This window comes from Meriones unguiculatus, chromosome 10 (assembly GCF_030254825.1).
Source record: "Meriones unguiculatus strain TT.TT164.6M chromosome 10, Bangor_MerUng_6.1, whole genome shotgun sequence".
In the NCBI taxonomy this organism is placed as follows: domain Eukaryota; kingdom Metazoa; phylum Chordata; class Mammalia; order Rodentia; family Muridae; genus Meriones; species Meriones unguiculatus.
The window spans coordinates 82,030,034-82,041,990 of NC_083358.1; the positions used below are offsets into that span (position 1 = coordinate 82,030,034).

The 11,957-nt window shown below is 39.9% G+C and overlaps 1 long non-coding RNA gene across 1 annotated transcript; it reads left to right on the forward strand.

Moving 5' to 3' along the window:
- The first annotated feature begins 200 nt into the window (after positions 1-200).
- LOC132657048 (uncharacterized) lies at positions 201-2,085 on the forward strand. The gene is made up of 3 exons (XR_009594889.1): positions 201-348; positions 1,574-1,623; positions 1,754-2,085. It is a non-coding gene; the product is annotated as an uncharacterized LOC132657048 (long non-coding RNA).
- The last annotated feature ends 9,872 nt before the right edge of the window (positions 2,086-11,957 follow it).

Genomic DNA, 11,957 nt, shown 5'->3' on the forward strand with positions numbered 1-11,957 from the left:
TGTGTTTGTATGGACTTTATCTAAATATTAAGTCCTGCCATACGGATAGCACGACCTCCCTGCAAGATGTTTCTAAACCCTCTTCTAAATTCAGTTTTGTACTACATATCACTTGACAGTTTGCAAATTATGCATTCTGTACTGGTGAGAATCAAGTCCCCATTTGCTCTGGTGTTCACAGGGAGCAACATTCACAGGAAAAGACATTAGCATATTTCACCAGCACCATCCAAACCAAGATGAATTAGATTCATTTTTTATTTTCCTCTAGGCACCACAGCAAGCACTACTTGTCTACCAGCCACACTGCATTTCCAGAGGAAATCACAGTTTGGAATCCGAGCAAAGGTGGGTGCTCTGTACATCTTTTGTCACTGTATTACCATCATTTATGTATAGCAATTAATGAAATGCACATGCTGTGTCTCTGATGAATCCACAGTCCTGTGCATGACAAGGATTTTCTTTCCTTCCGTGTGAATGAACAACGGTGAGACGGGACCAGTTTAGCACAACCAAATATGATGAACCAGTTGCTGTGACCCACGACCACCACAGAGCGTGGGACAGATGCTATGTGCTTTCAAACTGATTTATTATTTTGTCAGAAAATATTTTGTACGGATGTGCATGTGTGTGGATGAGAAAGGGAGAGGAAAGGGAGGGAGAAGGAGTACATGTGTGCAGTCGCATCTTCCTATAAAATCACATGTAGAGACAATTGATTGTCCTGATATGTCTCTTGTGGTGTTATTACATTGAGAAAGAATCTTTCCATTAGAACTAAATCTAAATTACAGCCCAGGAAGGTCCATAGTGTTGCAAACCTCTGCCTCTCACCATGCTGGCTTTCTTTGTAGGTTCGAGGAATTTGGACTAGATGTTGATGCTTGAGTATTTAGCACTCTTATCTATCAGTCATCTCTACCCCCCCAGTAGTTTCCATATTATGTAATATAAAAAGAATGTAAATTTGAAATTACTTTTCAAGTCTCTCTCTCTCTCTCTCTCTCTCTCTGGTTTGCACAGGCCCTTGTAGCTACAATTCTCCAAGAGCCTGTGCAGTCAACTGAGATTCCACATATGTGAGCCTCACAGAGTAACTGTCAGCTGCTCTACTATTGTGAAAACACAGGTTTTAGTGACATTGTGGTGACTGTTCCCATTGTGTGCATGTATTATATTTTCTGCATAAGATATATTGAACATTAAGGACAGGTCCATACCATGGCTCCTTTTAATAGTTCTGCAACAAAAATAAGAGTACAGATGTCATTTTGAAACAATGACTTAATTTCCATTGAATGTATACCCAGTAGTGCGATTGTTGGGTGATTCTGTAGTTCTATTCAGTTCAAAGGATATTTACAAGTTATTCATGGTAAAAGATCTGCATAAATCTATAAATCTATGCAAAATATGAAACACAATGATTTACAGTTTGTATGACTAATGAGAAGAAAATTTCTTTCTGTTTTCCTTCCTATGGTCATTTCTCCCCCTCACCACTGGACTTGTCAAGATTGTGCTGTTCCTGGTTTCACTTTTGTTTTGTTTTTGTTTTTACACACAGCTCTTTCTGTCCTCTTCGGCAATGGGAATTGAACACCATGTCTCGTATAGGTGAATGTCCTGCTACTGAGTTACACATCCAGCCCTCGATCTTTTCTGAAGACATGTGACGAGACACAAATTGCATACACACTCAAATATGACACTTTATTAAATGTAAAAGTTTTTTATTTCCTTACAGTCTTCACCAAATTCCAGGTAGAAGAAGCTTCTCCCTAATGGCTGCGGCATTTCCCCACCTCTTCCCAGACAGCCACAAAAGACGTCACCACTCTCCATCAATTCTCATCTTCTGCTACTTCATTTATGAACTTTACACATAGAGTGCTTTCATCTGATGTGTTCACGCAATATTTTTTTAACACCCATCACTCTTCCGTGTCTGTGGTCTGTTCCACATTATTTGGAGAAGCTCCTTGTTGGATGCAGCAGCGTCTTTATCTATTCACTAGACATCGAGTGTTTGAGTTATCCTCATTTGGAGTAATTTAAAATAAAGTTTCTACAAGCCTCTATATTTGTGGAAACATGTTTTTCATTTCCTTTGACTGGATGGCTTAGAGTGGCATTGGCAGTCACAAAGTAAATCTATTTCTATTAGAAACTGTCCAGCTTTTTTTCAAAGTAACATTAACATCGCATTAGGAATATAACAAAGCTTTAGATTTGTGTATCTTCCACTTCTGAATATTAACACATCTTGAATTTGGGGCATTCTTTTGAAGCTGTGGCTTAATATGTGTTAGTCTGGCTCTACATGGTCTTAATGAGTTGAGTTTCTCGGTTGTTCAGAGCTCCTTTTTTATGAAGTATGCTGTCCAAACACTTCACTCCCTTCAATTTGGTCTTGTATTTTCTTACTATTAAATTACACAAAATTTATACATTGTGAATAAAAGTTATTTATGTAATACATCCATTGTAACTTTTCCCGGTTTCCAGCTTCCATTCTTAATTAATTAATTTTTTAACTTTTATTAATTACACTTTATTCACTTTGTATTCCCCCATAACCCCCCTCGTCTCCTCCTAATCCCAGCTTCCCTCCCCCTTCTTCATGCATGCCCCTCCCCAAGTCCACTGAGAGGGGAGGTTCCCCTCTCCTTCCTTCTGATCCTAGTCTATCAGATCTCATCAGTAGTGGCTGCCTTGTCATCTTCTGTGGCCTGGTAAGGCTGCTCCCCCCTCAGGGGGAGGTGATCAATGAGCAGGCCAATCAGTCTATGTCAAAGGCAGTCCCTGTTCCCATTACTATGGAACCCACTTGGACACTGAACTGCCATGAGCTACATCTGTGCAGGGGTTCTAGGTTATCTCCATGCCTGGTACTTGGTTGGAGCATGAGTCTCTGGGAAGACCCCTGTGCTCAAATTTTCTGGTTCTTAACATTATTGTTACAGTGAAAACCACATGAGCTTTAACACAGCCCAGTGCTGCAGTATGACGTGCCTCGTCCCCCAAAACTCACACGGCAATGTGATTACTGAGACAGAATGCTGATACAGAGATTTTCAGAGGGAATAATGTCTGGACACTGGGCTAGTTCTTGTGGAAGTGGATTGTTTCCCAGAAGAGTGAGTTATTATAAAACAAGTCAAGGAGGGCCTTGGAGCTCAGAAGTTGTACATTTGCCTACTGTGTATCAACTCGTGATTCCTTTTCTAACAGCACAAAAAAATAATAAATAAAATAGTGAGTCATTTCTTTTACCTCTCCACACTTCTGCAAAGATAGCTTCACTTTGATATTTTTCTCAATGGACCATCGAGATCCCAACAGAATCCATGAAGCCCAAGGAAACTATTTCCTTTATATATTATCCAATTCAATGTTTAGTTGGAACTACATAAAAAAGATTTAAATATACAGAATATTATGAATTTTGTGCTTTTATGGATAGTGTTATTCACATCCTCGCTTGAAACCTTTTCAGATTTAAAAATACAGCTTGTCACTGATGTTTTTCTTTCCATCTGTCTGTCAGTTCTCAGTTTTATAACTTCACCTTTTATATTTAGGCATATGATCCATTTGAGTAAATTTCTGTATGTTTTGGGAAAAGAAAATGAATGCTTCTAATTTTTTAAGGTGCTCTTAATTATTTAGAACAGTCTGTTGAACACATTAACTAAGTAGACTTATTGTGCTTAGTGTAAACCAGTAGATTATGTACTATGTCAGTTAGAACTTTCTATGATGGCCCCAGCTCCTGAATAATGACGTGGAGATTTATTTTATTCATTATAAGCTACGGCACTAAGCTAGGAAGAGTCTGAGTTACTTCAACCTGGCAATACTCTGGCGTGGCCTAGGTGCCCGTTATCTGTCCTTAATGGTCTCCTCCTGGCACCTATTTCTCCGTCAGTCTCTGGATGACAACCTCTCCCTCTCTCTCTGGTCCCCTCCTGGAACACCCTTCTCTCTCCACCCAGAAGTCGCACCTCCTAATCCTGCCTCCTCTTATTTGCCATCAGATTTTTATTAAAACCAACCAGGAAGAATGTTTACAAAACACTGAGACAGGAGATGCTCCATAAAAACAAACAACAATGCCAAGGTCTGGCCTGTACCAGGTCTGTACCCGGCACAGAGATCAGCGTGTGAACAATACAAGGACAGACTTTACACAGTGCACAAACCATCGCTCTGACAGTGCACATAATATTAATCTAATTTACATTCTTTTCTCATGAGAACTTTGCATATAGATGCATACTCTGTTTTTTTTGTTTGTTTGTTTGTTTGACACGGGGTTTCTCTGTGTAGCCTTAGCTGTCCTGGACTCACTTTATACACCAGGCTGGCCTTGAATTTACAGAGATCTCCCTGCCCCCAGAGGGCTGGGATTAAAGGCGTGTGCCACCACACTCAGCTTTGCATAGTCTGTTTTATGGTTATATATTTCTTACAACACCAAAATCCCAACAAATCAAAACTAAAAATTTTACAAAATTTAGGCTTCTAAGATGGTTCAGCAGTTAAGAGCACATACTGCTCTTGTGCCGAGCTCAGTTCAGTCACTAGCACACAGTCACATGGCTCACAACTACCTGTAACTCACTCCAGCCTCAACGGATCCAGTAATGTCTGGCCTCAGCCTGCACTACATTTCTGTATACAAACCCTGTCTCTGTCTCTCTCTATTTCTGTCTGTCTGTCTGTCTCTCTCTCTCTTTCACACATACACACACACAATTACACATAATTCAAATAAAATCTTTTTAAATTTTATACAAGTTCACAGCCAGTAATAAAATACCAGGCAGGAAAGAAACAGGAACATATGTTCTTAGAGAAAAGTAAATCTACAGACACGAAGCCAGAAACCCAAATTTAATTTTAAACAATGTTAAATACATAATGTAAATATGTTCCTGATGCCCAAGAAAGCGGAGGAAAAAATTAAGCATGTTGAAAACGATTAATGAAAGGTAAAAACAAAAAGGACTCAAAACAACAACAAGAGATGAAAATATAACTTAATTAATGGAAAAATGCACAGGTGTGGAAAAGACTGCTGATCTTCACTGTAAGAACCCGAAAGCTACCCATACTGAGGAACAGGAGACTGAATTGACGGCAGAGCATTTAACGTTGCCACTCCTGGATCAATGGGGGACTGGGCAGAGAGGTTTGAGGAAGGAAATGACACTGGATGATTTACCAAAGCATAGATGGGGAAATAAACACCAGTCAAAACCCAACAAAGAAAAACAATGACCCTGTGCTGCCCAGTTTGTTGTTAACTGGACAGAAGCTGTGGTTACCTGGAAAGAGTTACTCTTTCCGTGCTTTTTCCTTCGTTGAGGAAGTTCCTCCATCAGATTGGCCTCTGGGTAAATATGTAGGGCAGTGTCTTGATTTTTGGTTGCTGCGGGAGGGCTGAAGCCATTGTGGACTGCCACCATTGCCCAGTACTGAGTTCTATAATTAAGCGGGCTGAGCGAGCCAGTAAGAGCTTTCCCCCAGGGCTTCTGCTTGAGTCCCTGCCCACAGGTTCCTACCCTGCTTGAATTCCTGCTTTGGCTTACTGCAATGATGGAATGTGATTGGGACCTGTAAGCCAAATAAACCCTTTTCTCTCAAGTTGCTTTTGGCCCTGGTCTTTATCACAACAGTAGGAAGCAAATTAATCTCGACACTGTAGTCAAATTGCCACAGATCAACCAAATGAACACATGGGTACAAAAAAAAAAAGAAAAAGAAGAAGAAGAAGAAAAGAAAGAAAGAAAACCCAAAAATCAGAAGCCTGACAAAAGTGGGAAAATTATTGGTTTATAAGTATTTTAAAATTTATATTTAAAATATATTTCTTTTTTTTTCTTGTGAATTGTTCTTAATTTCTATTTTGTTGATTTCTTTGTTTTCAGTTTATTTACTTTACATCTCAAGGCTGCCCCCTCCTTCCTCTCCTCGTAGTCTTCCCCTTTGCTTCTTCCTTTCCCCCCAAAAAAGGGAAGTCCCCTCCCCACATATCAACTCTCCCCAGCATGTCAAGTCACAACAAGTCTCAGCATATCCTTATCTCCTGAGACCAGGCAAGGCAGCATTGCCAGGGGGAAGCTATCCAAAAGCAGGCAATAGAGCCCATGTTAGAAAGAGCACCCTTAGCTTCCACCTACTCACCAGGTACCCCAAATGAAGACTAAATAGCCCATTGGCCACATATGTGCAAGGAGACAACTTCATGAATAGAATAACAACAGCACAGGCACTGAGATCAACAATTAATAAATGGGATCTTATGAAACTGAGATGCTTCTGTAAGTCAAAGAACACTGTCAGTAGAACAAAAGGGCAGCCTACAGATCAGGAAAAGATCTTCACTAAACCTATATCAGACAGACAGAGGGCTAATATCTAAAATATACAAAGAACTTAAGAAATTAAACATCAACAAACCAAATAATCCAATTAAAAAAAAAAAGAAGGGGGAGATAGTAAGACCCGGAGAGAACAGGACAAGGAGAGCAACAGAACCAAAATATCTGGGCACAGGGGTCTTTTCTGAGACTGACACTCCAACCAAGGACCATTCATGGAGATAACCTAGAACCCCTGCACAGATGTAGCCCATGGCAGCTCAGTCTCCAAATGGTTCCAATAGTAATGGGAACAGGGACTGTCTGATAGGAACTGGTTGGCCTGTTCTTTGATCACTTCCCCCTGAGGGGGGAGCAGCCTTACCAGGCCACAGAGGATGACAATGCAGCCACTCCTGATGAAATCTGATAGACTAGGATCAGAAGGAAGGAGAGGAAGACCTCCCCTATCAGTGGACTTGGGGAGAAACAAGGATAGAGAAGGGAGAGGGAGGGTGTAATTGGGAGAGGAGAGGGAGGGAGATACAAAGTGAATAAACTCTAATTAATAGAAGTAAAAATTTTATAAAAAAGAAACAAATGTGGTACAGAACTAAACAGATAATTTACAACAGAGGAATCACGAATGGCTGAGAAGCACTTAAAGAAATGTTCAGTGTTCTTAGTCATAAGAGAAAGGCAAATCAAAAGGACTCTAAGATTCCATCTTATACCAATCAGAGTGAATGTGATCAAAAATTCAAGTGATAACACATGCTGGTGGGTATGTGGAGACAGGGGAACCCTTCTCCACTTCTGGTAGGAGTGCAAACTTGTACAACCTCTCTGGAAATCAAACTGGCACATTCTCAGAAGCTTGGAAGTAGCTCTACTTCAAGACTCAGCTGTATCATTCCTGGGCATAGACCCAAAAGATGCTCTACCATACAACAAGGACATTTGCTCAACTATGTTCATAGCAGCTTTCTTCATAATAGCCAGAAAATGGAAACAATGTAGATGTCCCTCGACCAAAGAGTGGGTACAGAAATTGTGGTACATTTACAGAGTAGAATACTCCTAGCCAGGCAGGACTAGTGGAAGACAACCCACTGACAAAACCTTTGATCCAAAAAGTACTCTGCCTACAAGAAGTGCAGGGATAAAGAGGGAACAAAGATTGAGGGAATATCCAACCAATAATTGGCCCAACCTGAACCCCCCCGCCACCATAGAGAGCCAGCCCCTGACACTATTAATGATGCTCTGCTATGCATGCAGACAGGAGCCTAACTTGACTGTCCTCTGGGAGGTTCCAGCCAGCAGAAGATGAAGACAGATGCTGGGCTTTGCAGCCAAGCATGAGGAGGAGCTCCAGGGGTCCTGCGGAAGTGATGGAAGGACCTGGAGGAGATAGGAACCTCACAAGAAAGTATATTTCGGTAATGAAGATTTTAAAAGATATCTTCAGACTTCAAAACTTCAAGATTTCATCTCCATATGTGCTAACTTAGAAGAAACATCAGAGGGAGCTCCTCCACAGGAGGGAAATGAGTACAAGCCTAATTTAAGGCCACGTGTATGGATGAAAGATGTCCCAGTGTGTAATTTTGGAGTAAATATGAAACCTAATGTTTCTCGTCTCTTCTCTTCTGAAGCTGATTCAGCAGTGTGTGCTTTGAGATCTTGGTGTGACCTCCATTTCTTGTCCCACAAGCCTGACAGGTGGCTGCCCGAAGTCTGCACAACGGGGCATTGGCTTCCTGCACAGAGATTGGGGGGGAAGCTGCCGTACCTGGCACCACTCTGTCCAAATGTCATGCAGACCTCCCATCAGACTCTGGTCTTGAAGTGTGAATTGCTAGGTCCTCATTTCAGGTGAAAAGAATCATTGGCAGGAGCAAATGTTAAACAATTTTTGGACAAAATTTTTAAATCACAGGTATGTAGGTGTTTAGCTGCTGGAAAAATATTACTTCGTCACCTAAAAGCCAAGGTCTCTGTCTTCATTAGGGACACTATTGCTGTGATGAAACACCATGACCAAAAAAGCAAATTGGTGGCAAAAGGGTTTGTTCCACTTATACTCCATATCACTGTCCATCATCAAGGGAAGTCAGGACAGGAACTCAAACAGAATAGGGACCTGGAGCCGGATCTAATGCAGAGCCCATTATGGGATGCTGCCTATTGGCTTGCTCTTCAGGGCTTTCGCAGCCTGCTTTCTTTCTTTCTTTCTTTCTTTCTTTCTTTCTTTCTTTCTTTCTTTCTTTCTTTCTTTCTTTCTTTCTTTCTTTTTTTCATTAATTGCACTTTATTCACTTTGTATGCCCCCTGTGGTTCCCTCACTTTTCCCCTACCAATGCCTCCCTTCCTCCACCCTCTGCATGCATGCCCCTCCCCAAGTCCACTAATAGGGGAGGTCTTCTTTTCCTTCCTTCTGATCCTAGTCAATTAGGTCTCATCAGGATTGGCTGCAGTGTCTTCTGTGGCCTGGTAATGCTGCTTCCCCCTCAGGGGGAGGTAATTAAAGAGCAGGCCAATCAGTTCATGTCAGAGACACTCCCTGTTCCTATTACAATGGAACCTACTTGGATACTGAACTGCCATGGGCTACATCTGTGCAGGGGTCTTAGGTTATCTCCATGCATAGTCCTTGGTTTGAATAGCAGTCTCAGGAAAGACCCCTGTGCTCAGATTTTTTGGTTCTGTTGCTCTCCTTGTGGAGTTCCTGTCCTCTCCAGATCTTACTGTTCCCCACTTCTTTCCTAAGATTCCCTGCACTCTGCCCAAAGGTTGCCCATAAGTCTCAGCATCTGCATTGATAGTCTGCAGTGCAGAGCCTTTCAGAGATCCTCTGTGTCAGGCTCCTGACTTGTTCTCTGTTTTCTCCTTCTTCTGATGTCCATCCTCTTTACCTTTCTGGATAGGAATTGAGCATTTTAGTGAGAGTCCTCCATCTTGATTAGTTTCTTTAGGTGTACAGATTTTAGTAAGTTTATCCTATATGTCTATATGAGTGAGTATATACCGTGTGTGTCTTTCTTCTTCTGGGATAGCTCACTCAGGATGATCTTTTCCAGATCCCACCATTTACCTGCAAATTTCATGATTCCTTCGTTTTTTATTGCTGAGTAATATTCCATTGTGTAGATATACCACAATTTGTGCATCCATTCCTCCACTGAGGGGCATCAGGACTGTTTCCAGCTTCTGGCTATTACAAATAAGCTCAGCCTGCTTTCTTATAGAACCTGAGGCCCCTGGCTCAAGGACGACATCACCCACATTGGGAAGGATCTTTCAGCATCAATCACTAATTAAGAGAACTTCCTATAGCATTGCCTACAGCCAATCTCATCATGGCATTTTTCTATTTGTGTTTCCTTCCTCTCAGAAGATTTTAGCTTATGTCAAATTAACATAAAACTATCCAGCACAGCTTCTCTTTAAAAATGAGGGGGGAAAAAAAAGAAAGAAGAAAGTCTAAAAAAAAAAAAAAAGAAGAAGAGAAGAGAAAGAAAGAGAGAGAGAGACCATTTTGCTTTGAAAAACTTATGGCTTGCTTACTCATTGATCTCAGTTTAAACACAGTGGAACTGTCAGACCAGTAGTCTTTCATTCATTTCTCACCCCTAGTTGTGAGCATGCACTCCAGGATAGTCATCACACACACATAAACTTAGGAAGTACCACTTCCCTATGGCATCAATGCATTGGCTGACTGTATCCATTTGCATCTATGTTGGTGAATTATTACTATATATCAGGCATATAGTAATAATAATAACAATATAATAATAATAACATAATAAACCCTGAGCACTCACAAATCTCTGAGCTTCTATTCAGATACCAATCAAATAATATAGACAGGAAGAACAAGAAGTATGGAATACACTGTCACATTCCTGGAGCTTGGATCAGAGGTCCACCACCCTGGAGCTATGTGACCTTGTCAAAGCCACTAAATTTGTTCTTCTGATTTCCTTGTATATTAAATTGATATTGACAATATGCCTTGTACAGTTATTAAGAACAGAGACATAAAAGTTTGTAATTATTTACAGATATATTCATATGTAAAATTTTATTAATTTGTATTCTCTTGTAAGAATTTGTATGTAGCCATGGGGAATCTGTAGCTGTTGGCATTCCTTTTCCTACACTGGCATGAAGACACCTTCTGAGAAGTGAAACCAAAAAAAAAAAAAGAATGAAACTTTTAAAAGGGTACCAAAATGTGGCTTGTGCTTCTGAATCCAGCTGGGTTTAAATCCATATGGGACTCATGATTTGTATTAAATCAATAAATTTCCTTTACTTTGTTAAGGTTATCTTCCAACTTGCCTTTGAAACACAGTCCTCAAAGCTGAGAGTATCGTGCTCCCTTCTGAACAGTACTGGCAGTTTATTGGACAGAAGACAGAAGGTGATTGTAACCTCATGGCAACCACTCCACCATCCTGGAGTCCAGTTTGGTGAGCTAGGAGAGGCACACTGTTATAACATTTCATTATTGGAGCATTGCCTGGGAAAAATCACATCACTACCTTGAAACAGGAAAGACAGCTCAAATGAAGTGAAGTCGAGATTAACTGCCCAGAGAAAAGAAATCATAAAAATATAAAAATAAAAAATAAAACAAAATATCCCCTCTACACACAATCAACCAAACAAACAAATAAACAAAAAATTAATGACAAAAGTTACACAGAAGAGGGTAGTGGTGAAAGTAAATGGATACTGGTGTTGGAAAATTATAAGGTTGTTAATTAAGCATTGTTTAGATGTAATGTGGGGAGTTATAGCTCACCATATTAAACCAATGCCTTTTATACCAACTTCTTGTCAAGGATATTTTAGCTTTATGACAAAATGCTCCTATTATACTTCAGCTTACTCAAAAGAAATCTGATTTAGTGCCTTATACCTTATTGAGGTATATATTAGTTATTTAACATCAGATAAATTGAAACTTTTTACAAAGATATTATTTTTTACCTTTGGGATTGTGAGTGGATAAGTGTGTTGTCTATATGAGTATATATGTATATATATATATATATATATATATATATATATATATATATATAACAAAATGCATTTTTAAGTCATAGAACCCTCAGATGTCTTTTTATTTCTTGTTATGGTATCATTTTCCTGAGATAACTCATCTTCAAGAAAAAGATAGGAAACTGAATAATCTCCTTAAGCAAGTTATAAAAGAATTATTCACTTCATGGTACTCAAAAGTATTAAAAGGTTAATTTTTATTCAAACAATAGAAATTGCTGAAAATAGAAAATTATGTATTTTGGGTGATGAGAACATTTGATTGTTTGATTTAGTTTATTTATTTATTTTAAGGTATGGGTGTTTGGCCTGCATATATGTCTGAATATCACATGTGTGCCTAGCGCCAAGAAGGCAGTGAATCCCGTGGTGGATCGCAACTGGAACTCTGGTCCTCTGGAAGAGCAGACTCGTGTTTTAAATCCTTGAACCCTCTTCTAGCCCCGCTGACAAGAACATTTTAAAGGGAAATCACGAAAATATCAACCTCAGTTCTCACTCAATGTT